General features: G+C 40.5%; 1 long non-coding RNA gene, 2 other non-coding genes and 2 pseudogenes across 5 annotated transcripts; 4 read left to right on the top strand and 1 right to left on the bottom strand.

Moving 5' to 3' along the window:
- Positions 1-709: 709 nt before the first annotated feature.
- On the top strand, positions 710-19895 carry LOC131722806 (uncharacterized). 3 transcript variants are annotated; one of them, XR_009320042.1, is made up of 5 exons: positions 710-1484; positions 7850-7908; positions 8580-8769; positions 17595-17771; positions 18191-19895. It is a non-coding gene; the product is annotated as an uncharacterized LOC131722806 (long non-coding RNA). The 3 variants fall into 3 exon arrangements; XR_009320043.1 differs by lacking the exons at positions 17595-17771; positions 18191-19895 and adding an exon at positions 12100-13058 and having other exon boundaries at positions 714-1484; XR_009320041.1 differs by lacking the exons at positions 17595-17771; positions 18191-19895 and having other exon boundaries at positions 713-1484; positions 8580-9936.
- LOC117967896 (U2 spliceosomal RNA) lies at positions 1854-2058 on the top strand (annotated as a pseudogene).
- Positions 4040-4230, top strand: LOC131722815 (U2 spliceosomal RNA). Its single transcript, XR_009320048.1, has one exon. It is a non-coding gene; the product is annotated as a U2 spliceosomal RNA (small nuclear RNA).
- On the top strand, positions 6787-6977 carry LOC131722814 (U2 spliceosomal RNA). The gene has a single exon (XR_009320047.1). It is a non-coding gene; the product is annotated as a U2 spliceosomal RNA (small nuclear RNA).
- Positions 14872-15048, bottom strand: LOC117398729 (U2 spliceosomal RNA; annotated as a pseudogene).
- Positions 19896-27879: the final 7984 nt, after the last annotated feature.

Below are 27879 nucleotides of genomic sequence, written 5' to 3'. Positions count from 1 at the left end.
TTGACAGATAAATATTTTCTATGCCCACCTCTTCTCTCTCAAAATTCTGGCCACTCCACCAATCATAATAGGCAACCGTCATGATTGACGCCAATTAGCGACTGTGACTAAGTGGGAGGGTCAAACAGCTGAATCTGCGTCGCACGAGGGGCGAAGTCAGAGCTGTTACTCTGTGGTTAACGTGTGAGCGGTGAGGTTAAAACCGACGTGATAAATAATTGAATTTTTCTCAGTGACTGAGTTTTTCTGTTTTGTTGGTTGATTTACGATATTTTCTGTGAAATTCGAGTTTATTATTTTATATATTTTTGGGTTGGTTGGCGGTTTTTTTACCTAACGCGCGCGTCTCGCGCTTAGAAAGTTCCAGAAAGACCAAAGCAGCGGGAAATGGGCTGTACGCAATTGGAAGGTGATGCCGGTTTGACAGCAATTATTTTTCAGTTAAGAAACACTAAAAATAAGGTTGAAATATGTTCATATTCGTGTATAATGGTACTGGTTCCGTGTCAGTATAAAAAGGTTGTGAAATTATTTTTAAAATTGTTTGTTTAGATCCAGCAGCTCAACGCGCGGCCCCTTAACGTCAGTCTGAGGCCTACCAGCCTTTTCATGAGCGGAAAACAAAAAGCAGCCAAAAAAATAAATAGAAATTCATAAAACTTTCATATTGAACGTCATGTCAGTGAATATTAAAATACACACATTGTTTATTTTGGATGGCTGTTTGAATGAGAACCTACTTTTTTTTGTTTTTGGTGAGGTTAATGTGAAACCAATGTGTCTGTTGTGCCAGAAGACTATTGCTGTGTGTGTTAAAGAAGGCTGACTTAAAAACGCCATTATGAAACCGCTCGCCTGGACTATCATACCCGATTGTGAGAGCTTAGAAAAGATAAGGTGCATAAACTTGTTGCAAGTTTTCGTGAACAGCAAAACGTGTTTGGCTACAATTAGAAATATACTCAACAAATGCAGCGATTGTGATTAGGCGGTTTTGTTTTGCAAGGGTATTAGCTGTTCCCTTTTATTGACATTCATCATTACGGATATTCAGTTAATTTCGGATTGAAAACCACGTTCAGATTTTTTATAGTATAACTTTAATTGTATAATTGATGCTTGTTGGTGATTGTCGAACAGCACACGGCGCTAAACCACGAAGCCGAGTTTAATTGCCCCACACGTGTTCTAAATTGAGTGAACTGATAATTATTTTGGAACCAATCATTGAATTGGCTAATTGTCACCAAAAAGGACACCTGTGAATTCGCGTTGTCTTTTGATCAAATATTACGGGAGCAGGATGCAGCGAGAAACCTGCAGCGAAGGAGGATGTGAATTATATTTAGCTACTTTGTGTTTGTTTTATGTTATTCTACGTTTTCGACTTTTTTTTTTTAAGTAAACAAGTTACGCGCTTTCCTTGACTGAATTCGGCGTCAATGAAGAATATCTAATGTGTCTGGAAACTCTCTCCGAAAAAGGTGAGTTTTTTTATTTTTTTACATTTTATTTGGCTCGTCTTCACGTGGTACGTGGGTTTTGTAAATGTAGTTGACAAAAATATATTGTGAACCGCATACCGTTGGACCAGGCTTGGACTGCATTTGTGGGCTTGTGTACCACGTCAGTAAATAAAATGATTTAAATGCTTGTATTTAATTTTGAACACGGATATGAGACAATCGAAGACTTTCGGCAAACTGTTTTGTTATACGCCCTTTAAATACGTCTCTAATATTAACGTTGTGTTTCGTAAGTTTGAGTAAAGACCTTTTGGGATGTTTTTTTTTGTGTTAATGACCACTAAAGTAGCTAAAATCAACTCTTTATCCATATTGTGTGGTGTTTATTTCCCTTTAGTGCTGGTGGCTTTTATTTTTGTATTAAGCTGTTAAATGTGTCGCTTGAAGCAGTTAAGAAACCGTCTGGTACGTCCCCTATCTGGTGACCATATATTAAATTGATTTTTGGAACTGGGAGATGGAAGAGGGGCTTGCTCGTCCACTCCACGCATCGACCTGGTATTGCAGTACCTCCAGGAACGGTACACTCCCCTCCCGGGTGGAAACTAAACTGGCTAAAATAGATTTAGGATTCACGAAATTCCTGTAGGATGGTGTGTGGTTTGTCCAGGCTGCTTGTTCCCCGATTTAAACACTTGTTGGAACTGTAAACATTAAGCTGCAATATCTTGTTGCATCCAACAGATGGCCACATACCAGTTTTGCGCCATGTAATGTCAGTTTGGTCTGTGGAGAGCTGCTTTAGTGAAGTTTATTTCAATTTCTGCAAGTTAATTTAATGTTTTTCCCGGACTTTCCCCTAAGATTATTTCTAATCTGAACTTGGCTGAAACAGAAGGGGTGGCCAAGATTGCCCCGTCCACTCCTGGTCTAAATTGTTGAATTGAACCAATTAAGGTCATTGCACACTGGATCTGTTACCTCATTTAGCATCCGTCATCGGAAAAAAATCGTGCGTCAATCCATTGCACACTGGATGCGTTAATATCGTACTTCAGAGGGCTAATGTGCAGTAGAGGCTTTGTAGTAAATATACCTAGTTTCAGTATTTTAACAAATACAATTCTGTTAATTCTTATTTAACTTTGAACACAATGTTAAATGTAGTATAAACTTAATGATCATCAAACGCTGATGGAAGTTAAAACCTGCTAATTATTAAGTTTCTGCTAGATCTACAATGTTACGCAATACATTAAAAAAAAAAAAAAAAATTACAAGGTTGTCCTAGCATCAGAAACCATATGACCAATATTTAATTTTTCAAACACTCGCTCCTGTAATAAATATATGTAAAAGTACCAAAAATACTTTCCATCACTTTGATGTACTGCCCCTCTTCTGACTTTTAAGCCCTGAGTGCTCTTGCCCTGTAAACACTTCTTTCTGTGTCTCCAGGTTAGGCCATTGTTTCTTTACTTCCTCGACTACAATTTAAATAAAGTATATGCTTGCAATAACCTATACTGCATAAAATCCACATGTTTATGTATGCTATCAGTTCATAATTTCATGTTTTAGAATACATCTCATTCATGCCCAAGTCCGCGGCAATGTCAACATTTTTTCTTTCCCCCTCCCCCAAAGTCTTTGTTGGATTTAGCATAAAGTAATTTGTTTGACGACACACACAATTAGATTTTCCGTTTTGTTCAGGGAACTGCTAGAATCCATGTGTCTTCCCAGCTGTTTAATTGGTCAATGTAATTTAACGCACATCAAATTGAACTTGTTTAGATTCCAAAATGGACACATCACCGTCGTACAACAATTACGAACTCGGTGTGCAAGGTGCAATAGGGAATATGCATGAATGTTTTTTTTTTTTTTGTTTAGACGCAGGGTAAATTCGGATGCGTTATCGGATCCCGTGTGCAATGGCCTTAAACGTCCATCCAGACCAAGTAGTTCATGATCTCATTTTACCTGTTAAACCTGGAGTGGAATATTGGCCTCTAGGACCGGTATTGGACACCCCTGATCTGTGGCAGATTTGATTTATGGTTGATTTGACCCAGTGTTTGTGATCTTTTTTAAAATCTCTTCAACTAATATTATAACTTGCTCTTTTGTTAACTGCAAAAGTTGTGTAAATGCAATGTATAAATACAGATTGTGTTACAATTTTTTCAAAGAAATGTGGTACTTCACGGGTTAAACTACATGCTTCCTGTAGTTCAGTATGTCCACCAGGTGGCACTGTAGTGCCGTGGGCAAGATTGCCTAATTCAGGAGCAGCTGCTCTGCTCATGTGTTCGTGACGTAATAATAGGGAGGCGTGTTTATGCTGGTTGGAATGCTGGGTTGATTTAGCTCTGAATAAAGTCCTGTTTTAAATACGAAATAAAGCACACTCCACTTTACAAGTTAATACAACATGCTTTTGCTGTGTGTGGCTTTGTTCCTGTGTTACAATGCATGCATACGTCGTCCCCCCCCCCCCCCCCCCCCCCCCACCTTAACTGGTAAAGGAGTAAGCGGAAGGGGGGCCCTCGTCTCGAGGGCAGCTCAGCATCGCTTCTCGGCCTTTTGGCTAAGATCAAGTGTAGTATCTGTTCTTATCAGTTTAATATCTGATACGTCCCCTATCTGGGGACCATATATTAAATTGATTTTTGGAACTGGGAGATGGAAGAGGGGCTTGCTCCGTCCACTCCACGCATCGACCTGGTATTGCAGTACCTCCAGGAACGGTGCACTCCCCTCCCGGGGGGAAACTAAACTGGTGAAAAATAGATGTAGTACTTAGGAAATTCCAGGAGGATACTGTGTGGTTTGTCCTGGCTGCATGTTATCGGTGTAAAGGAAAGATGGTGAAAGTACTGTCCAGTTACTACTATACGTATTTTGGAAAGTAACTGAAAACACTCATTTCATACAGTATATATAAGATTTACATAACTCAAATAGCTAAAAATAAGAACTGGGGAAAAAAGCGCTGCGTGTTCTTGGGTATAAACACTTGCTGCAATATCTTGTTGCATCCAACAGATGGCGCTACAGCAATTTGGCTCCTTGTAATGTCAACTGGGCTGTGGAGAGCGGTTTTAGTGAAGTTTAATTTCAATTTATGCAAGTTAATTTGATTATTGGCCAACTTTGCCCCTAGATTTGTTTTTCTTCTCTGAACTTGGCCCTTCCACTCCTGATATTTGTTCCAAACCCTGTTCTAAATTGCAGGGTTCTCCCCAGGAATTCTGTACAGCTGAGCGGCAGAACATTATAGCTGGGAGCACTTAATGGAAAATAAACTTGCCTTACCTTAAATATATAATAAGACAACATTGAAATATGTTGTCTTTCGTTGACTATCTGGTTGAGCTTTTGTATGTATGTGCTACATTCTTTTTTTCATTTCAGTTTTTTATTATGGTAAATTACCATGCTTATTTAGGCACTCTGATTTGACTGGGGAAAGATAACGTAGGGTTATTGGAGTTGAGACAAAAGGTAACCTTTGCACTTTTTAGCTTAATTATTGAGCTTATTGCTTCATTAAATTGTTTTCTTTAAGTTTTCAGGGCATTTTATTTTTGTTTCGCTATTCTACATTTTTGGAATGTAACTGTTCATTTTAACAGTACTCTCACGTTTGGTCTCCATCATAACTTGCAGGAAACCGCAGTGTAATAATCCAGCACCTCTGCATTTAAGCATTTGTATGTCAGCTGACAACAGTTGATATCCCATCACGCCTTTCTTCTTAAAGGCATACAGCCTCTAAACGAACCCCCCAGTATCTCTCACAAGCACCTGGGTACATATTGTTACGATGTCACGACAAAAGGAATACTTTTTTTTTTGTGCATCTGTGTTATGCAGTGTGTTCAGTTATACTGTAACTTGCATCTCTTTACACTAGGCCTAGTGTTAAATGCTGGTCGCCATTTTTCTGCCTGTTAATGTCGTTAATCACTTGTAGTTGTGTGATCGCAAAGATTTATTTACTGTATATTAAAAGGTTTTACACATCAAGGTTATTCTTTAATCGAAATTTAATGTTTTAGTAATATTCTAATGACATCCAGTATTGTAGTATCGCAAGGTATATTGTCAGTAGGCCTAACATTAACTATCACAGTTTACAAAGACAAAACGTTAACATCCTAGTTAAAAAAAGATAGCTAAATTAGTAAACATGTCTTTTTTTAATAGGAACAAGTTTTGTCATGTAGCATATGTACCTAGGATGGAAAATAAAAATTAGTACTGTCTGTACAAATAAGTGAAAGAACAAAGCGCATAATGAATAAAGTGCATCGTGGCCTAAGTTAGTAACCGCAGCATGGAGCTCAATTTTGTCTGACAATCATGCTTTAACTTTCTTGATAATCGCTCGCATACCTATCCTTACAGTACTGCTTGCACGTTAAATATGTAACAAACATCTTGAGTTGCTGTAACGTTTGTTAGACATATACATGACACTTATAAAGTTCATTTTAAATTTTTTTATTTTTAGTTAATAGATCCGATCAATTTATTCCTTGGGCTCGATCAACTTATTCCCTGGGCTCGATCTACTAATTCCCTCGAGGTAGTACTAGTAGGTGTAAACCTTACAAACAATAACCTCCCCTTTTAAATTCTAGATGCCAATCCCCTTTTTCCCTGCTCTTATTCCCCAGGACACCGGTATTGGACACCCCTGATCTGTGGCTGATTTGACCCAGTTGCTGTGATTTTTAAAGGAAGGATGCTGTAGAATGAAGTTTACTTCAAAATAACCCATTAAGTGCCAGTGTTGGACAGGCTGCTTTGTAATTTAGAGCATTAACTGACCTCTACCTCAATTCTCTTCAACTGTATTATGCTAACTTGTTCTAATTAACTGCAAAACTTGTCTAAATGTAATGTATACAATCATATAAATACAGCTTGTGCTAACTATTTTTTAAGGAATGTGGTACTTTACAGGTTAAAACACATGCTTTCTGTAGTTCAGTTAACCATGGCACTACAGTGCCACCTGGTGGATAACATTGCTTTTAATGCAGTTTCAGCTCAGCTCATGTATTTGTGACGCAATAATAGGGGGGCGTGTTTATGCTGTTTGGAATGCTGGGTTGATTTAGCTCCGAAATGAATGAAGACGTGTTTTAAAAACTAAATAAAGCACACTCCACTTTACAAGTTAATACAACATGTGTTTGCTGTGTGTGGCTTTGTTCCTGTGTTACAATACTTGCATACGTCCCTCCTACCTTAACTGTTGAAAGAGTGAGCCGAGGTGGGGCCCTCGTCTCGAGGGCAGCTCAGCATCGCTTCTCGGCCTTTTGGCTAAGATCAAGTGTAGTATCTGTTCTTATCAGTTTAATATCTGATACGTCCCCTATCTGGGGACCATATATTAAATTGATTTTTGGAACTGGGAGATGGAAGAGGGGCTTGCTCCGTCCACTCCACGCATCGACCTGGTATTGCAGTACCTCCAGGAACGGTGCACTCCCCTCCTGGGGGGAAACTAAACTGGTGAAAAATAGACTTCAAACTCTTGCAGTTTATGGTAGGACTATATAACCTGTCCTGGCTTTGTTTCTAGGCTATTTAATCACAAATGGGTCTTTGCTGCAGTAGCTTGTTCCATCCGACAGATGGCACTAAGCAAGTCTGTCATAAGATTACATTCAAAGCCCTGTAGTGGAGAGTTTCACAGTGCTGTGTTGCAACACAGCCAGGTCAAGTTAGTTTTCAATAGAAGTACCTGTAGTTTTAAACCTCGTTGGCTGGTGTGCTTTCTCTCCGAGTCTGCGTCTTGTGTGATGACTTGTATTACTGCCCAGTCTGAGAATTCATGACTGACTGGTACTGAGTTGAGCTCAGACCAGTTTTTTAAATGTTGTTGCACATTTTAAATCGTGCTTCTGCTTATTCCTGTCCGACGGATTGGTTGCAGGATTTGCATTATTAGTGCTTTTTTATTTCTACACGTCTCTGGCAGTAAAGATGGTCAGCACGAGGGGTGTTTTTTAATGGATTGCTTTTCAGTACTGACTATTTAGTTTATAAAATCAACCAGCATTTGTCATTCCACAATGGACTGTCTAGATTTATATTGCTCACAGGGATGGAAATGTGATCGATTCCTGGTTTGCTGTGAGTAACACATAACACACCTGATCTTGTTTACTATACACACTGTCCTGTAGACTGGTGAATGTGTCCTATCTGCTGTCCTGATGATTTCAATACTAGACAAGCATATGTCTGAACTCAAGATGATGCTACCTTTAAATCTGAACACAGCAAGTCCTTGAATGTGAAACTTGTGCAGCAGTGAATGGGAGTGAGACTCCATGCATTGTATCTCTCCTCTATTGCAGGCTCTGATACCCTGACCATGCAGTGCAGCTCTGGAGGGTAATGGACACTGCAGTTGCAGGTTGGTATCTAAAGAATCTCGGTGCTGCTCATGAACTTTGCCGTTTTCAACTTGTCATATAATTCAGTACTAATCGGTGAAGTATAAATGCTCTGATAAACAAATCGCAATGCTGCATTTTGGTTGATACCAGTAGCGGCTGGTTAAATGTGTTTATATTTTGGTAGAGTACTGTAGGTCCAGATTATCCTTTTGTTTGAGTCCAATTGAAACATTTCTGACCAGCAAAAGAAACCCAAGGAAGAAAATAGAAGTCTACAGAAAGTGCCAAGCCACAAAGTTAAAGTTCCTTTGGATAATTTTTATGCTGGCTATAATTAAGTTTGTTTTAGTTATAGTTTTTTCTTGGTTAATGTTTTTTGATGCAAACATTTTAAATGGCACATTGATACTGAGATGACAATCCAGACTATTCTGGATATAAAATTTTATTTGCGGTAATAAGTGTGTTTCTGAAGAGGTTTTGTTCTGTGCATCGAAAGACTTGGAATTAAAAGTGAATAATTGTTTGATATTCTGTCCTAAATCCGCAGTTTCAGTCCCGAAGTGTTTGACTAATTATGTATAAAATGGGGGAGGTGGGGGGGAAATTTTATACCTCTTATTGCAGCTGTGTCCTAACTGCACCCAAGTGTCCTATTCGTCCTTAATTCAAAATATTCTCCCTATAGGAGGCCGTGTCTGTTGGGTTTACCAGTCCTCCTCATTCTGGAAAAGACAGGTGCTGTGGCCGAAGTCCATGGGAGGAGAAGATTTCAGTGGTGATCGATGAGACAGGCTGGCTTGGGTCGGCCTGGGTGTTCTTGCATCACAGCGCAACAGCGACCCCTGTAGACTGGCCGGGCGCCTGCAGGCTAGCCTGTAAGTTACTCTGAGCTGTCTTGTCCTCTTCTGCTGTAGCTCTGGGTTGGCTGCATGGTGAGCCTGCAGAGTGGGGGGGGGGAAAAAAAGCAGTCGGCTGACGGCACACGCTTTGGAGGACAGCGTGTGTTCATCCTCACCGCTCCTGATTCAGCGCAGGGGTGGTAGCGGTGAGCTAGAAGAAAATCAAGTGCAGTGTTAATTCTTTTGATAACATCTGATTTAATTTCAACCTTCAGTGGGGTCATTCACTCTTTGTATTCCTTCATCTGGGAATGTGTACCCTACCTGGTGCAGTCTGTATGGGAGAGAATATTTGCTGCTTTTATCTCAGTGTTCTGTTTTGCTATGAAAGCTATCAACTCACAAAATCTCTTGAGAGATATTAAGTGCAAATCCTCCCTTTATCTCAACACAAAACGGGTATCTCTCTTATAAGTAGTACATTCCTTAGCTTTAGCCTCTGGTTAAGGTGTTATCTGTTCCTAATAAGGTTATTGGCCTCCAATTCTATTTTTCTCTTTTTATAAATTTAAATGTACAATTCCTGATTTCATGGATGTTAGCTTTCCATTCTTGTACACCTCTATAAATATCTACGAGATCATTTTTAATTTTCTCCCATAAACAGACAAAACATTCTTTTGGTAACCCATCCCCTCCTGGCATCTTGGTCCCTTTCGTAGAAAATAGAGCTCTTTTAATCTCTTTTCTCCCCCTGCAATTAATTTCTATTCTCTTCTGTTAGTATTCTATTTATTCTCCAACAAAATATCTCCCTTCTCTTCATCTGGCTCCTTTTTTTGAAAAGTTTTTTTTTTAGCATACATGTTTTTAAATATACTTTCTTTCCCTTTTTAACTTCCTCTATTTCAGTAAAAAAACAAACAAAACTATTAATGATTTCCAGGTGACATATCCAATATCTGGGGCAGCAGTGTGGAGTAGTGGTTAGGGCTCTGGACTTTTGTCCGGAGGGTTGTGGGTTCAATCCCCACTGGGGGACACTGCTGTTGTACCCTTGAGCAAGGTACTTTACCTAGATTGCTCCAGTAAAAAAAACCCAACTGTATAAATGGGTAATTGTATGTAAAAATAATGTGATATCTGTATAATGTGAAATAATGTATAATGTGATATCTTGTAACAATTGTAAGTCGCCCTGGATAAGGGCATCTGCTAAGAAATAAATAATAATAATAATATTATTTCAGGTAAGCCTTCAAACATGTTTGAAATTACTAATGTAACATCTTTGGTGTTGCCCTCTTCCAGCTTCTGTTTCATGGTTCCCGGTACAAGGTTCCCTTTATCTTGCTCCTCCACTACTCTTACCCCAGGGCTTTCTATTCTCAATGGTATCTGGAATTATCGTACCTTGTGATTTCACACTCTTTTCTTTCATATGTCCATTCTCCTCTTCACCCTCCCCCAAAGTTGGCAGTCCAGCTAGCACTGAATCTGAAATAGTCTCCTTATTCCTTCTCTCCTTTGTCTCCTTCCAAAAGCGCTGTATCAGAAGGTGAACCCATCTCCTTTACTTCCTCGGTTTGTCCAGCAGGGTATGCTAGGGAGTTTTGTATATCCTCCAGAACGATCTCAATGGGCCTTAGCTCCATTGTTTCTCTTGTCCTTTTGCGGCACTTGCATAGGTTCTATTTGGGCATTCCCTATACAGATGGTTTGTTGCTCCACACTCATTGCACGCTTTTGGTTTTGGACAAGCTGATGCAACATGGCCCACTTTCCTTGCAATTCAAACATTTCTGTTTCTTGCATCTACTCTGCCCTTCATGACACATCCTGCAATATTGAGGCTGTCAAGTATAATAGATAACCTTTTACTCGTCCAATTCGAAAGGTAGCTGGTGGATGTAAAAACCCCTCAAATCTCCTTTCATCCCTCAACAGCACTTCACTGCCTTTGCCCATTCTATACCCCATATCTATCTCTTCTATACATGGGTGCGGATTGTATGTCCACATAATCGCACAAAAAGACTTCATCTGTGACTTACCGTTAAGTCTAAAGTTATTCCTTTCCTTGGACTTTACCCTGTATTTGTTCAGCGGGTTTTCTTCCCCTTTTTCTCTGCAATTCTCCCTGAATTGTGTGAAGTAGGTTTTACACTTCATTGCCACTTCCAGATATTTCTCTATCCCCAGGATTTGGCCCAAGTCTACCTGCAGTTCGATTTTTATAATTCTCGATAAACTCCTCTATCATCGGCATCTCTTCGTCCTCCATGATTCCTCTCCAGAATCTAAGTTTTCTTCGCTCCAACCCTTCTCTAAAAACTGTCTTGGGGCATACTCTCGTCGCTCTACTCAACTGTTTAGCCACCGGGCACTGCGGCCAAGCCAAACGCCTGATCCTTAGCCAAAAGGCTGAGAAGCGATGTTCAGTTAAATTTCCAATACCTGCTCCCAAATGCTGGTACCTTTTTGAAGTTTACAGTCAGTTTTAACCCCTTGGTCAGTGAACCACATTGGAGATGTTATGCCCTTTATCAGGCGATACATTACTATTTGTCATGAGTAAATCTTGCATAACTGTGACACTATCTGCCAATTCAGTAGGCGCATAGACATTAATCTTAATTTTTGCCCCCTCCAGTTCACATCTACACACAGAATGCGTTCTTGCAGTGGTGACAGGTTGTATCCCCTCCATCTCCTTGTCCTTTTACTAATACTACCACCACTGAAGAGTGCACCCTGCCCCCCACACTCCACATAGATTCACTCTCTCTCCACTCTTTACTGTACAAATATCAGAGGCATCTTTCAAGTGCACCTCCTGCAAAAAACAAATGGAAAAATGCAAAGAACTCAAATAATTAAAAACCGATGCCCTCTTAATGTTATCCCTCAACCCTCTTGTGTTAATTGAAATACATTTTAAGGACATAAAGAAAACCAAAAATAATTAAACAATTGGAAAAGAAAACTCACTGTCCCATATTTGTGGATAATTCCAAAATCTCCTAGGAAGAGACCATGCTTCCTGTATCCACATAGTCCTGTTCATTTTGTTCTCTACGTAAAAATGTCCCCAACATGTATGGATTTGGGCTCAAAGGAGATAAACACACTGTTTCTGACTGACTATCTCTTTCTCCCCCTGTGTCCGGCACCTGGGAGGGAGAAGACACTTCACCCCCCCCTAGTGACTGGAACTGGCAACTGTGAAGAACCGGCACCTGACTCATCCTGTGTCCCCAGCACCTCGAAGCGGTTCATTACCGCCAGTTTCTTGGTTGTTTCCCGAGAAACCGAGAATGTACTTCTTGTCTCCTCCTTAGTCTTCTTTCTCTTCTGTCTTTGCAGAACAAAGGGCTCTTCCTGTCCGCCGCGCTCTGCATCAGGAGTGTCCCCCCCCCCCACTGCATCGCCCCGTCTCCTTTCCGCTCTCCGCTGCTTAACAACTCCTGTTCACTGTGCTCTGGAACCTCTATCAGCCACCCCCATCTCCCTCCTTTCCCTCCTGGCTACCTGGGATCGAAAAAGACTGCCCTGTGTCTTCCAACACCTCCTCCCTTGGTGAAATTGTCATCTACCTCCGACCTTCCCCGTCCCCTTGCAGCGTCTGAATAGGTTTGCTTGCGCTGGGGACAATTCCGGAACAAGTGATCCAAAGCTCCACATGCATTGCAGCACTTGGGCTTGGAACACCCGGACGCTGTGTGTCCCAGCTCACCACAGTTCCTGCATCTCTCCTGAGAGCAGACCACTCCCAAGTGACCAAAACTCTGACACTTCCTGCAGAAACTGGGCTGCCCAGAGTAAAAAAGATATCCTCTGTCTGCCCCAATTGAAAAATTTGCTGGTGGATGGAAAAAAACCCACTAAATCCAGATTCGTCATCATTTAGCAGAACTTGGAACTGCCTCTTCCCTGTCCATATTCCAAATTCGTCCCTCAAGTACTTGGCCCCCGAGATCACCTTTACATACCTGCATAAAAACAGTCCAACCGTGGAATCAGTCACATGAGGGTTGTACATATGTACGGTCACAACCCTGAAATTTGTTCCGGCTCAGTGACTTCACTTTAAAATTAGAAAGTGGAGCATCGTCTTCCTTCTCCTTACACTGCTGCAGAAATTCTTTAAAACTTGTCTCCCCAACCATGGTGACGTCCACGTAATTCTCCGTCCCGTTCCTCTGAAGACACAAGATCATCTCAGGCTGTACTCCCAAGCAATCGATGATGACAGTCTTTATAAAGACTTTCCTCTCTGGCATCTCTTCCCTGCTGCCTCTCCAAAAGAATCTTGCTGAATATTTTCAGTCCAGCCCAAGACGCTGACCGGGTTTGATTACCTCTCATTAGAAATAAAGCCACCGGGTATTGCGGTCAAGCCACATATACCTGATCATTAGCTTATTTCAGACTTGATCTTAGCCAAAAGGCCGAGAAGCAATGCTGAGCTGCCCTCGAGACGAGGGCTCCCCCTCCGCTCACTCCTTCACCTGTTGTTGATTTCTTAGACGCCCTTATCCAGGGCGACTTACAATTGTTACAAGACATCACATTATTTTTTACATACAATTACATTATTTTTTACACATTATTTTTACATACAATTACCCATTTACACAGTTGGGTTTTTACTGGAGCAATCTAGGTAAAGTACCTTGCTCAAGGGTACAGCAGCAGTGTCTCCCATCTGGGATTGAACCCACAACCCTCTGGTCAAGAGTCCAGAGCCCTAACCACTACTCCACACTACTGCCCCATTAAAGTTAAGGTGGGAGGGACGTATGCAAGCATTGTAACACAGGAACAAAGCCACACACAGCAAACGCATGTTGTATTAACTTGTAAAGCTGGATTGTGCTTTATTTATTTTTTAAAACACAACTTTATTTCGGAGCTAAATCAACCCAGCATTCCAAACAGCATAAACACACCTCCCTATTGTTGCGTCACAAATACATGAGCTGAGCTGAAGCTGCATTAAAAGCAATGTTATCCACCGGGTGGCACTGTAGTGCTGTGGTTAACTGAACTACAGAAAGCATGTGTTTTAACCTGTGAAGTACCACATTTCTGAAACAGTTAGCACAAGCTGTATTTATATTGTATACATTACATTTAGACAACTTTTATGCAGTTAAAATTAGAACAAGTTAATGCTCTAGAAATTACAAAGCAGCCTGTCTTCAATTACAACACTGGCACGTAATGGGTTAATTTGAAGTAAACTTCATTCTACAGCATCATTACTTTTTAAAAATCACAGCAACTGGGTCAAATCAGCCACAGATCAGGGGTGTCCAATACCGGTGTCCTGGGGCGTAATTAGACCAGGGAAAAAGTGGATCGCTGTTTAGAATTAAGGGGAGGTTACTACTAGTACTATGTTTAGGGATTTGGATCGAGCCCAGGGAATAAGCTGATCGGATATATTTACTAAAAATAAATAGTTTAAAATTAACTTGGTGTCATTTTATGTGTAACAAACATGTTTTTATTTATTTATTTTTTCTAAACTGCGCATGTGAAAATAAATTGGACCCGACGCGCGTGAGACGCTGCATAAATGGACCGCTAAGGGTTAAAGCACGATTTTCAGTCATGGACAAAATTGAGCTCATTGCTGCGGTTACTAACTAAGGCCACGATGCGCGGCAATCACTGATGCACTTTGTATTTTATTATGCGCTTTTGTTATTTCATTTATTTTTAGACAAATAATTTTATTTTCCATCCTAGGTACATAGGCTACATGACAAAACTCCTGTTCCTGTTCAAACAAAACTTGGTGTTTACTAAATTAACTGTCATTTTGTTGTGGGGTGTATTTTTTTTTTTTTTTTAACCGATGGCTAATGTTAGGCCCACTGACAAAACAGACCTTGCAATACTACAATGTTGTATGATTGTATGTCATTAGACTATATTACTAAAACATTTTAATTTCTATTAAAGATTGACAACATTGGTGTGTAAAATCATTTACTATACAGTAAATAATTCATTACAATCACACAAATTGCATCTGATTCAGCAACATTTTTACAGGCAGAAAAAAGCTGACAAGCATTAATGAACATTTAGCCCTAGTAAAAGAGAGACGTAAGTTAGTGTAACTGAACACTTTGCACCGTTCCTGGAGGTACTGCAATACCAGGTCGATGCGTGGAGTGGACGGAGCAAGCCCCTCTTCCATCTCCCAGTTCCAAAAATCAATTTAATATATGGTCCCTAGATAAGGGATGTATTGGATATTTTACTGAACAGATGTTTTATGTAAAAAACAAAACAAACAAAAAAAAAAACTATTTTGAATGTTCTACATAATCAAGAAAACACTGCACAATCCTGTCCTACAGAACAAAAACCATTGCAAAAAAAATCACACAAACAAAATGTTCGAATTATATTCAAAAACAAACCAGACAATGACACAGTTTTTACAAGTACACTAGCCATATCCACCTCTCCTTAGCTGCACTAAACACCCATTTTAAAACATCCCTTAATTTCCCACATAAGTGATTCACAACAATCGGTTTTCCATTGTGTTCAACAAACATTTCTTGATTTCCAAATTACCCAAAGTAAAAATGGTTGTTTTGAAACCCCATTCAAAAGAACCTTCCCACACAAGTTATAGGACAAATTTAAACAAAACCAAATCAAAGCATCTTCCCATTTTTTGCCCACACTGTCTTGGCATATGCACAGTCCCAGAACACATGCTTTATCATCTCCTCAGCAATGCATATGCCTCTGGGACAGAACTTATTTCTTGTCATCTTGTGACAGTATAATACCTCCCTCACTGGCAACTTTCCAAGAACCAATAGCCAGTTCAGGTCTTCAAGTCTGTTATCCAGGCCCTTGGGCTGTACCTTCCCCACACCTCCTTTGGAACCCCAATAACACCCCCTGACCCTGACACCCCCTGGCCAAATAAAGCAGTTAGTCTGCTTTAAAACCAACACTTGCCCATAAGTAACAATTTCCTAATTTTCCACAAACCAAACAAGCTTTACCCTAGCTAACCTACCTGCCTAATTACTAACTCCACTCCCCCTGTGGTAAAAAGAAAACCTCAGCATTTAACTATCACTGCACCTTTGCAAACCCCCTGGTGTATCCTCCCTCCCTTCCAACCCAAGACCCCAAAAAGAAGACTTTTTTGCCCGTTTTAAGTTTTGACCCAGAGGCTAGAGCATATGGCTCAATTATCTGCAAACTCTGGTCCGAAGTTTTTAGAAACAAAAAAAAATAAAAATAAAGGGTGGTGTCATCCGTGTACTGAGAAGCTTTACGGAGATGCATCCCCTCCCAGGTATTAAGACCCTCAATCCTTTTATTGTCCCTAATTACCTCAGCGAAAGGCTCCATATATAAAACATACAAAAGTGGAGACAGCAGACAGCCCTGCCTCGCCCCAGAGAGATCAAATGCCCAAAGTGCCCATTTACAATCGCCCCACTCCCCACCTCTCTGTACATTATCTTTAACCACCTAACAACAATTATCCTCAAACCCAAAATGCAACAAAACCTTAAACCTCTGGTTCAGCCAATCAAACGCCTTCTCCTGATCCAAGCTAACCAATGTGAGAGGAACGTTTATCTCCGGTCCAAGCAATAGCATCCCTTATTAGAAGGAAATTCCATTGGACCTCCCCACAATTATGATCCTGACAGATGATAAAGGCCATGACCCTTTTCAGACACCCAGTGAGGGCCCTTGCTATTAATTTATAGTCCACTCACAAAAGCGTGACCAGCCTCCAGTTCCTCAAATCTCTTCACCCCCCCCCCCCTTTTTTTTTTTTTTAAAAAAAAAAAAAAAAAAAAAAAAGGGAAGAAATTAACCCTCACTGATTTGCCTAACCTATCGGTGCTAAAAATTTCACCCACCACCTTTTAAAAACACAGGCCCAACTACATTCCAAAACATGACAACTCCTTAGGGAGACCTACCCCCCGGCACCTTCCTATCTGCCATGCCCTTCAAATCGTCCCCAACTCTGGGAGGGTGACTGGCCCCTCCAACCCCTCTCCCCTCCTGACCTTTACCTTCTCCAAAAAGAGGCCCCCATCTCCTCGCCCCTGATCTCAGAAAAGAGCTCCTGATAAAACAGCCCTGCACAGTCCAGCATGCCATTGGCGTCGGTCACTGTGCTCCCATCCCTCCCCTTCAAACCCTTAATTGCCACCTTCCTCTGTGCTTCCTTCACCTGTTTTTTGTTTTGTTTTTTTATTTTTTAAAAATGTTGGTTATTTTCTACGAATTCCCTGACACCCAAAGTGCTTGCCCTCTCCCCAAAAACTTCCCTCAATTGCCCCTTAAGTACCTGTGCCTTAACAATGAAAAATGCCCCCCCTTTCTCCCTCATTTACAAATCCTCCAACTCCCTCTGCACATCCCACACCTACTTTTATTCCTGACACCTTTTGAAAACCTTACAAGAATTCTGGGCCAAAAGCCACGTCCTGACCTTAAACCCCTCCCACCAGGCCACTACAGAGTCACAATGCTCCATAAACTCCACCCACCATTTAAAAAAAAAAATGAACCAAAAACTGTTAACTGAACTGATTTGTGCAGTATCTCACAGTTCAGCTTCCAGAATCCACTGCCAAATACTGGCACATTGAAAGTAACCACATAAACTATCATGGTCCAAAAACCAAACTGGAGATGCTGCACAAGAATCCACACAGAACATCCAAAAGATTGCAGTGTGCTAAATAATTGTCATAGGTAAGTTGTGTGTTATATTTTTATTAAAATTTTTTTCTTTTAAGTAATGACAGATGCTGAAGTAAATGCTTTTTTGTTATTGTGTCCTTTAGGAAAACATCGGTTATGTATAGAACATATTAGGAGGCTGTGTGGTCCAGTGGTTAAAGAAAAGGGCTTGTAACCAAGATATCCCCGGTTCAAATCCCACCTCAGCTACTGACTCACTGTGTGACCCTGAGCAAGTCACTTCACCTCCTTGTGCTCCGTCTTTCGGGTGAGATGTAATTGTAAGTGACTCTGCAGCTGATGCATAGTTCACACATCTAGTCTCTGTAAGTCGCCTTGGATAAAGGCGTCTGCTAAATAAACAAATAGTAATATTAACCACTTACATGATTTTAGTGCAGATAATTTCAGAAAAAAAAAAAACTTAAGATGCTGTAACCCCTTTCTAAGTATTGGGATTGGAGCTATTCTATAAAATGCTTAAGTCAAGCGTTTATTTAACATATATTGGGAAATGTAATGGTCTTCCATTACACCCAAACAAAACACCTGTAAGCATAAAATTAAGTTAGTGGTTTTTTTTCTTCCCATTACTGAATTAAGTTGTGTGGTGTGTGTTTTTTTTTTTTTTTTTTTTTTAATGAAATCCTCCAGTAAAAAAAGTAAAGTAGAAATTGACAACGGAATAATTATTTTTCAGGTGTTGAAGATCAGTACTATCTGACTGTCCTATTCATGGGAACCAGCTCGGCCTCAGTGATGTTTGGGATGTTAACTGACAATGCAGTACACTGTATCAAAGCATACAGAGCAGCACTGAAATGTGTCATGCCCAACAGTGTAAAGTGACATGTCTGTCACAATCAATCCGATAGGCGAGACATGGGAGCATTTTCACTTTAGCGATGTGGCATCTTTAGTTACTTGGATGAAGTCTTCAGAAAGCGAAGATGGGTTGCTTTTCTGAAGTCAAAGATGTGCACACCACAAAAGTCTGTCCCCCTGAAGCAATACCTACAAGATGAAATAGCTGGTTTCAGGCAGTAAAATACCATGCAGAGCACATTTGATCACTACCAGGACTTTTTTGAAAGAAAAATCAGCACAGGCTGTGACAAACCTTCTGATGTTACTTAAGTCAGGAGAAATTGACTTGCTGAAATTTGACAGCTTTCATGTCTGAAGCTGGTAACAGCCCTGACCATATTTTGAGGGTACCCAGCACCCTACAGCTGTCTCAGCTTTCAACATCATGGAAGACCTGGGGTCTATTGAATTGTGGAACAGCCAAAACCTGTGGGTGTGGTGAAGAAACTAACACTTTTGGATGACCTTACCATGAGAGAAGAGAAATATCCTGGACAATCTACATGAGCTTGCTTTTTTACCAAATTCTCCAAACGGTGGGATGTCCATCCTGCAAAAGAAGTGTTTTGACTAATGTGTGTGTTTTGATCCCAGGCCGACTCCAGCCATGCAACAAAACGGTGATCAGTACAGAAGCCGACACCTCTTGCCCACCCCTCACCAGAGCTGTGTGTGAACAATGGGTGGTTCTACGCAACACTCTGAATGAGCCCATCCCTGATCCACTGGATCTTTCAACTTACTGGAAGGTCATGAAGGGAAGAGTGCCCAAAGTAGCAGAGGTTGCCCTACCTTGAATCTCCCCTGTTACCTCTGTAGACAGAGAACCTTTATTAAATATAAAACTTTACTTGGAAGAGAGGGAGTCACTTTCTGAGGAAAACATGAAAAAGCTAAACTGTTATGTACCACAATGGAGATGTCTGCCAGAGATGGTAAAAATAATTACCTTTTAAGTTAATCAATTTGCAATGTTGCCACCAAGCAACAAACTGTTAATTTGATAGTTTATATTTCATTTGAAATTTAATATAAGCATTCCTTCAGAATATAGGAAGCAAGAAAGTACTGAGTAATTTAGAATGGTACCAAGAACTGCTGCAAGGATTAATTTTCTGTTCAGTAAATTCATATAAATATTAAAATTGACAGAGGCTCTTACTTCTGTGGACTTGTTACTGTTCAATTATGTCAGCTTGGACATATTACCGAGTGCTACTTTTAAAGTGACTTAAAGTTTACCATATACTGTACCTGCAATACCTAATTACAAAATACTTTAAATTATAAAAGATACAAAGCAGCTATATTTGTTAGACACACAGATCTGGGCCAACCATCTTGCAAGCTACAGCCGTGCGCGCGCCGCTGCCAGGGTGAAATACTTCTCTGAAATCATAACTATGGGACACGGTAAACCCAATGTTCTCTTTTAAGACCATTGAGCAAATCCTACATCCATCCAGACACCGACAGATCCATCTCCCATTCATCCTCTCCTCTTCCCTGTCATGATTTTTCCTCTTTCAGAACAAAACTGACACATCTATTCTACGCTCTACCACCACAAACCCAGTGTACTACTTGACTTAACACTTCTCTGGTTGCCCTTCCTAGCTGCTGTGTTGCTGTTACTATTTCATGTATCATGCATTTTCCACTGTATTTAATGTGTGTGTTTTTTTTTTTTACTGTATAGCATGTATTATGCATTTCTCTGGATTTTAAGTATTATGGTTTTGTTACTGCATCTTGTAAAGCGCTTTGTAATGGTGGTCCACTATGAAAGGCGCTACATAAAATAGATTGATACAACTTGAATACAGTTTACCATACGTGTTAAATTGTCTAATTCCTGTGTTCAAAATTTAAATACCAGCATTTTGTAAATTTAAAATACCATTTAAATGTATTTAAATCCTCCTTTGCTGTGGGCTGCATCATGCTCTTGGAATGTTTGACCAAAAGACAACGCGAATTCACAAGTGTTCTTTTATAGTGACAATCGGCTAGTTCAATGATTGGTTCAAAGATAACATTCATCAATTTAGAACACGTGGTGCAATTAAACTCGGGTTTTTGGTTTAGTGCTGTGTGCTGTTCAACAATCACCAACAAGCCTCAGTTATACAAACAAAAATCTGAACGTGGTTTTCAATCCAAAATTTAATAGAATACTTGTAATGGATGAATGAAACATAATACCCTTGCAAACGTAGCTGAACTTTAATTACATTCCATTATTATAGTATTATACAGATATTATAGTATTGCATAGTCTTTCGATTGCGTCTCCATCTTCTGAAGGAGGCTGTGGTTAAAGAAAAGGGCTTGTAAGCAGGAGTTCCCCGGTTCAAATCCCACCTCAGCCACTGACTCATTGTGTGTCCCTGAGCAAGTCACTTCACCTCCTTGTGCTCCGTCTTTCGGGTGAGACGTAGGTGTAAGTGACTCTGCGGCTGATGCATTGTTCACACACCCTAGTCTCCAAGTTGCCTTGGATAAAGGCGTCCGCTAAATAAACAAATAATAATACCCAACGCTTGCTTTCCTGTTGTTGGCTTTGGATCCCAGTATCTCTGCCCCACTCAATCACAGCTCAGCTCAGCTCAGCTGCTCAGAAATGACTTGTAAACTGAAAGTGCTGAAACCTGTTGTATAGTTGAAAGGGTTCCGAAGAAGAACCTCAGTCAAACACTCTGAAAAGTGAGTGATTTATTTTATAAAAAAAAGGAGCAAAGCTACAGATCATTTGCTATTTTAATAAGCTACAGCGTTTCTGCTTATGCCCATTTTAGAAAGCATGGATGGAGTTAAGCTTCTACATGTGCTGTCCCGGACTGACCCTACTACTTAGCTTTCTAAAGATCTGAGCCGATCACAATCCCACAAGAAGTTGTTCAGACCTGACCTGACCTGCCTTTACGCCTTGAGGATTTCAGCAGAAACCCTATTAGGCTGTTGCACCAAACAGAAGGGATTTTTTTTTTTTGGGGTGGGGGGGTGGGGGAAGTGTTGAAGGACTCCCCTCCAAGCACCACACTCGTTTCCTAGCCCAGTACAGCAACTTAGCTGGTCAATCATTAAGGGGTCCTTGTCTATAGCACCATTACCCATATGTGTGTGTGTGTCTGCCACTTTAATAGTTTCCAATGTGTATGAATTGGAAGGGATTTTGAATTGTCCGGTGAGATATACAAAGTCTTTGGTAAATTGTTTTAAAGGTCAAGGGATTAGAAGTAGAAATGATGCCTTCAAGCGATGGCCAAAAATGAAATATTTCTTGTGGAAGTTGTTTCACGTTTATATAGTTGATATATCATGTTTTAAAATAAAAATACATGTTTGCTATAGTAATGTTCAGTGGTAGAGTGGTAACACAGTATGCTAACTATACCCTTCCCAAACGAACTTTGTACAAATGATTTGACAAGAGTTTCAGCTATAGTTATGGCTTAGTTTATAGTTATGGTGCATACATTTGCAAACAAGAGGAGGTAATTAACCCATCAGTGCTTGTCTGGTTCCTAGTAGCTAATAGGTCTCAATGTGATAAGTTGGAGCCCAAATGATTCAACAACTGGGTAACCCATTCCATCCCTTCACCGCTCTCTGTGTGAAGTGTCTCCTTCCCTCTGTCCATTTCTCCACTTAATCTCCGACCTGTGTCTTCTGGTCCTGGTTTCTATTCTGTATTTAGAGTATTGGTTATCTTCAGTTAACTTTTTCACAAGACTTCAATAAAGTCCCAATCTCCAGTAGAGGTTTGAATGAACATCATTTGTAGTTGATAACTGAAAATGTGATTACTGCTGAATCTAGACCCTTAACCTGGTAGACTTGAATGAAATGCGCTGAAGAGAGAATGGGATTGTTTTGCTTGGGTGTGTGGGAGGGGAGGGGTGGAACCACGTAATAAGATTTCCGGGTAAGTCGCTGGGAAAAAAAGGCAAAATCCTCTTCAATCTTGGTCTGGGAAATGTTGAATTCTAATTAACTCAATTTTTAAAGCGCCTTCTATGGACACAGATTAGGGATATGCAAAATCTTAAAGGCAGTCATTAACAAATAGTCTTTAATTAAAGTCAAAGCCACTTTTCACCCTGGCTAAAGGAAGAAATGTGAAGCTCCACAAGGGGAGTACAGGGGCTTAACAATCTCCCTGTGTTCTGTGTGCAGAGAAAGGTTCTTAACCCTAACCGATACTTTAGGCGCAGCACAGAAACGAGGACAGTGTGGAAATTAAGTGCAGACCTGGAATAGAGGGAAGGAGATACTACTTCACAGAGTGGTGAGGGGATGGAATGGGTTACTGTGACAGGGAGTGAATAAATCCTAGTCAACAATCTCCCTCCTGACCTGTGAGGACACTGTGTAACCGGAGCAGAGTGCCCCGGACTGGATGGTTTGGCAGTTCATTTCAGGGTCAGTCGGAAGTTGGCCATCCAGGAAGGGGGCGGAGTCACAATGCCAGAAGTCATCACCCCAATGCAGTACGTGAAGAGTCAGTCATGTATTGGAGGAGATGTGATTGGACTAGCTATCACAGGGGGCGTGACGATGTAATCTCTTTCTTTTGATGTGGTTACCGTAAGGACACGTATAGGAGATGGAAGTGAGTGTTTTGTTCTAACTGTTTTGTCATTTCATTGTTAGACTGCTAAACACTAAGTGGGAGCTGTCGCTACAAGCCAGCACCAAACCCAGACTACACTGCACTACTGCTTCATGAACTGTTTTATTTCACCACACCTGCACAAAAAAGCACTCCTTATCTGGAAAAGTGACCGAATCTGTGTTGTGTGTTAGTTATTAGTGTCTTACTGTTTCGGGACTGAAACCCTTGTTTTGCACGGAGCGATACACATTGCTGTGTAGCGCCTATGCTTATTAAAGTGTTGTTGACACGCAACCCGGCCAAATAGAGCTGTTTTATTGAACTTTCACTGTCTCGTGTGTTATTCCTGAACACTGCACCAACTACACCTGCACACAGCAAGCCACCTGTCACAGTTACCTAGTCATGTTGTTGAGGTTGAATCACTGGGATCCTTTAAGACCCGACTTGACAAAGCAGACAAAAGGTTAGGCACTTTTTGCATCCCTTAGATTTTTAGGATTAAAAAAAAAAAAAGATCAAAAACATCATCTAATCAAAAACTACAAAACGATATCGCAAAAGTCTACCTGGTGCCATACTAGTAGTGCAGTATTTCATGTTAGATTTTGAAATGTAGCACTTTTCAATTTGTCAGTTTTTGGACTATAAAGCAGTATATAATTCAATATTTTAACGTAATATTATTCAGCAGGTTTCATTTGACTTTATGATGCAAAATGAGTTAATTCTACATAGAGGGTGTTGCAACACTTTTGGCCATAGCTATATGTAAAATACAACAGTTGGAAATGATCTAGGTATTATTGATCATGGCTGACCCCGAACAGATGATTAATCAATGTTTCTGATCAGTTCAACTCTTAAGTACCCCTAGAGCTGGGTTGGTTATTGTTACCACCTCGTTATTGAATCACCAATACCCTTCGCCCTACCCAGGGCTTCCCAACCCTGATCCAACCCCCTGTGTCTTCGGGTTTTCAGTCCAACTGAGCTCTCAATCACTTAACTATACCCTTAATTGAACTAATTTGCTTAATTGGACCTTTTTTCTAGCTCTTTAACAGTTGCAGATTTTCAAGTTGGCTACAGCATTTTATAGGTAACTTGAATGCTGCAACTTTTTAGTAGCTGAGAACAATTAAAAAGGTCTAATTCAGCAAATGTAGTTCAATTAAGGGTCTAGTTAAGTAATTGAGAGCTCAGTTGGAATGAAGACACAGGAGGTCCCTGGGACCAGGGTTGGTAAACCCTGCACTAGACTGAACTGGATTGGTACATCCCTGCTCAATACCCAGCACTGCAAACAGAAACAGAACCTGCTTGGAAACACAGGTGGCCTGAAACCATAGAAGCTGCATTGTGAGGCAGACACCCCATTTACTTTTGTTTCTGTAAGTAGCTGCGTGTTTGTGAATGGCATGAGGTGGTCATACGTACGTATATCTGGTAAAGTGCTCATCCAATTGACATGAAACTTCTTCGTTTAAGTTACTGAGGAGATTCTGAGGGTGTCTGTCCAATGTAACTTGCTAATTCTTATTTCATACTGTTTGCATCATTTTTTCACATACGGATAGCTCTAATTTGAATTTTGACCATGGGGGGTGTGGATATTACGGAGACGCAATCTCAAACTCGTACGATGGTGGAAGCTGGCGACGTAGATGCAGATTGTAAATCTCTTTCATTGTCCCCAGAAATCCTATACAAGATCGACCAATAACAATAAGCACGTTTTCACACCAGCTTTCCTGTACACCCAGCTCTGTGTAAGCAGGACATTTTCAACAGCCTCCTTGATGCAATTGTGGGAATCAATCTCAAGTGGCAGAAGGCAGGTGGGGGAGTGTTTGGTAAGAGGCTGGTTTGAAGGGGAGGCAAAATGGGGCTTATCCTGGCAGGTTGAGAAGTGCTGCTAATGAGGGATGCAGGCAGCTTTATGACAGAGTTGATTAGGGTCTGCTGTTTGTTTAATGCTAACAGGAGGGTGTTATCCAAAGGGGGCAGGAGGTGGGGGGAGGAGAGATTAGCAAGCTGAGGGGAAGAAACATAGGACACAAGACTGACCGTAAAGCTGAAGGAACGCGGAGCCACGTTTTCAGGCGCAGTGGCTTAAAACCTGTTTCCAGGAGAGGTTGCTTTATCAAACCCCCCAAGTCTCCCCTGATGTGGCTTGCAGTGGCCTGACACCTAGTCTCCTGAAACCAAGTTCCAGGCCACACAGTGGCTTCGTGCGCCCTCAGCTTAACAGCTGCAGTATAAGACTGTGAGCCCGCCCATTGCTCCCTCCTTTTGTAGCCAAGAAAATAATTTCCTGAATCATACCAGTTGTGTGTTTCCGTTAGCTACGTGGTTTTGAAAGGATTTTTGGTTTTGTATTTTCATTTTAAGACCTGCAGTCTGGTGCTCCTCCTAAAAGAAATCTCTGTTTGCGAGCCGTGCTTTTTGATAGTGTTGTACTTCCTTGGTCACGTGTGTCTACTGCAGGAAACTAGCACTGAAGAGCAGCTCTGAAACCAGGAGAAAGCACCTCAACACACTGATATAAATATACGGTTTCACTCAAAAGAGCCAACTTCCCGACGTTTTGGTGTGTTTAACATACCTTTGTCAAGGGAAAGTGTGTTAGAAAACAAACACTGGAGGTACTTAAATCTATTTATGTCTTTGTGATATAATTTGATACATAGTTAATGATGTAGTGATCTACTATTCCTTTCTATTTAAACCTTCAGGCATCCTGGTATATCCATGTATTGTCGTTAATTCTTATTTTATTTCTTCTAAAACTACAAATCGCAGGTCATTCACGTTCTGTTCATTTTTTATAAAGTGTTGGTTCATTTACTTTTTATTTCTTAAATTTGAGAGGTGATACTGTATTTCATATAATGCTGTACCTGTCTCTCCTACGTATTTTATTTTGTTACAATTTATGCAAAATATATCCTGAAGAAGGTTGCTATTTTTTGCATGACCTGGTTTCTTAAGACTGAATATTTATTTTCTCTATTTGCGATGTCACTTTTCTTTACAAATATATACAGCTATGGCCAAAAGTTTTTCACCTAGAATTAAGATTGAGACAATTATATATAAAAAAAACAACCTATAAACAGTTTAGATATTTTATTTAACATCATGTAATCAAAGAAACTACAAAATTATATCGCAAAAAAGTTTACCGGAAGCCGTAATACTACAGTATTTCATGTTCGATTGTGAAACGTCACATTTTTCAGTTGTCAGTTTTTCGTTACGTATATGGAAAACTACAAAGTGGTGTGTACTTCAATATGTTAACGTCACATTATTCAGCAGGTTTTATTCGACTTAGCAGCACTAAGTACCTCTGTCTTCTCTGCGACACAGCTACACTGTCATTACTTTATACTCCGTATTGCTACAGCTGTAATGCAGTGGGCGTGCCGTGTGGGATTTGAAGTTTATGATCCTGCTATGAGCTTGTTAGTGTATCGATCGGCTCGTGTCAGATCTAACACTTGACAGTGGAGGTATCTTTTTGTGCTGCAATTATCCGAGACCAGCGGTTGTCAGATTAATGGGAGATTTCCATTTAAACTGGCACTATAAGCTATTGGTTATTACAGGATTAGTCCTTTGGGATCTCCTTTGTTTCCTGCAGTCCGTCCTTATTGCATCTGCTAGTCCATACACAGACAGCTGGCATTAGTTAATACACAGAGGGACTAGAACCAGTGTGGAAGTCTACTGGCAGGAGCCTTTGTGGTGTTTCTTATTACATTTAACCACTATTATTATTATGGGTGTTACAGGGCAGTACAGGGTTACAATGCAAGCTTAGTATTTAAATACAGTGTAGTTTACAGTAAGTGCAAATAATAATATAATTAGGATTGCAAATCAGGATGACAACAAGTTATATCTAAAATTACATAGGAGGCTGTGTGGCCCGGTGGTTAAAGAAAAGGGCTTGTAACCAGGAGGAGGTCCCCAGTTCAAATCCCGGCTCGCTCACTTACTCACTGTGTGTGACCTTGAGCAAGTCACTTAACCTCCTTGTGCTCCGTCTTTCGGGTGAGACATTGTTGTAAGTGACACTGCAGCTGATGCATAGTTCACACACCCTAGTCTCCTGTGAGTCGCCTTGGATAAAGGCATCTTCTAAAATAAACAAATAACGTGGTGCTGAGGTCAAGCAAGTCCAGTGCGTAGTAGGCGGGGTAGATCAAGAGAGCTACAAGGGCAGTCTTCCCGTCCTATTTATACTGAAAACATGTCTTTTGAAGTAGGTTGGGGCCCCTTGATCTGTTAAGAAACTGGTCATAAATCAATTTGTGTTAAACAGGTCACTGTGCTTCTCTCCCAGCCATCACCTTACAATATATACCATAGGTTAACTATAGGTCAGTACATATCTATATATTCTCTTGCCAGAGCTTGATATAATACATCTGAGATTTACACATGACTTTAGTCCATTTTCAAAGCTCTCTTCAAAATGTCCGCTGTAGTGCACTGATAGTGCAAGGATTATTGCCCATTGGTAACACAGCCATAACGATCCATGATGTGGTATGGAACAGAAAAGCCAGAGCACTTGTTATGTTTTCTTTTTTTTAATTGTCCTGCAGTGATTTAGAGGACAGATCTCAAACCCCAGTGCACTGGAGCGGCCACTTTGAAAACAGCTTTGAAACACTTTAAAGTTTAAGAAATTGTCAGGAAAAGACAAATTACAGGTCAGTTATATAAACAGTTGTACTTCTATATTACATAACCCTGCTACTTATTCTTTTAATATCATTTTTACGTTTTTTTTTTTTTTCCTGAACCTCATGCCCCCCCCAGGATACATACTGCGCCCCCCCCCCCAGTTTGAGAAGCACTGTCTGTGGCGAGTCCAATCACATATCCTT

This window comes from Acipenser ruthenus, chromosome 51, assembly GCF_902713425.1.
Source record: "Acipenser ruthenus chromosome 51, fAciRut3.2 maternal haplotype, whole genome shotgun sequence".
Lineage (NCBI taxonomy): Eukaryota > Metazoa > Chordata > Actinopteri > Acipenseriformes > Acipenseridae > Acipenser > Acipenser ruthenus.
The sequence above is the reverse complement of the archived record's forward strand: the minus strand, read 5'-3'. Positions and strand labels throughout refer to the sequence as shown.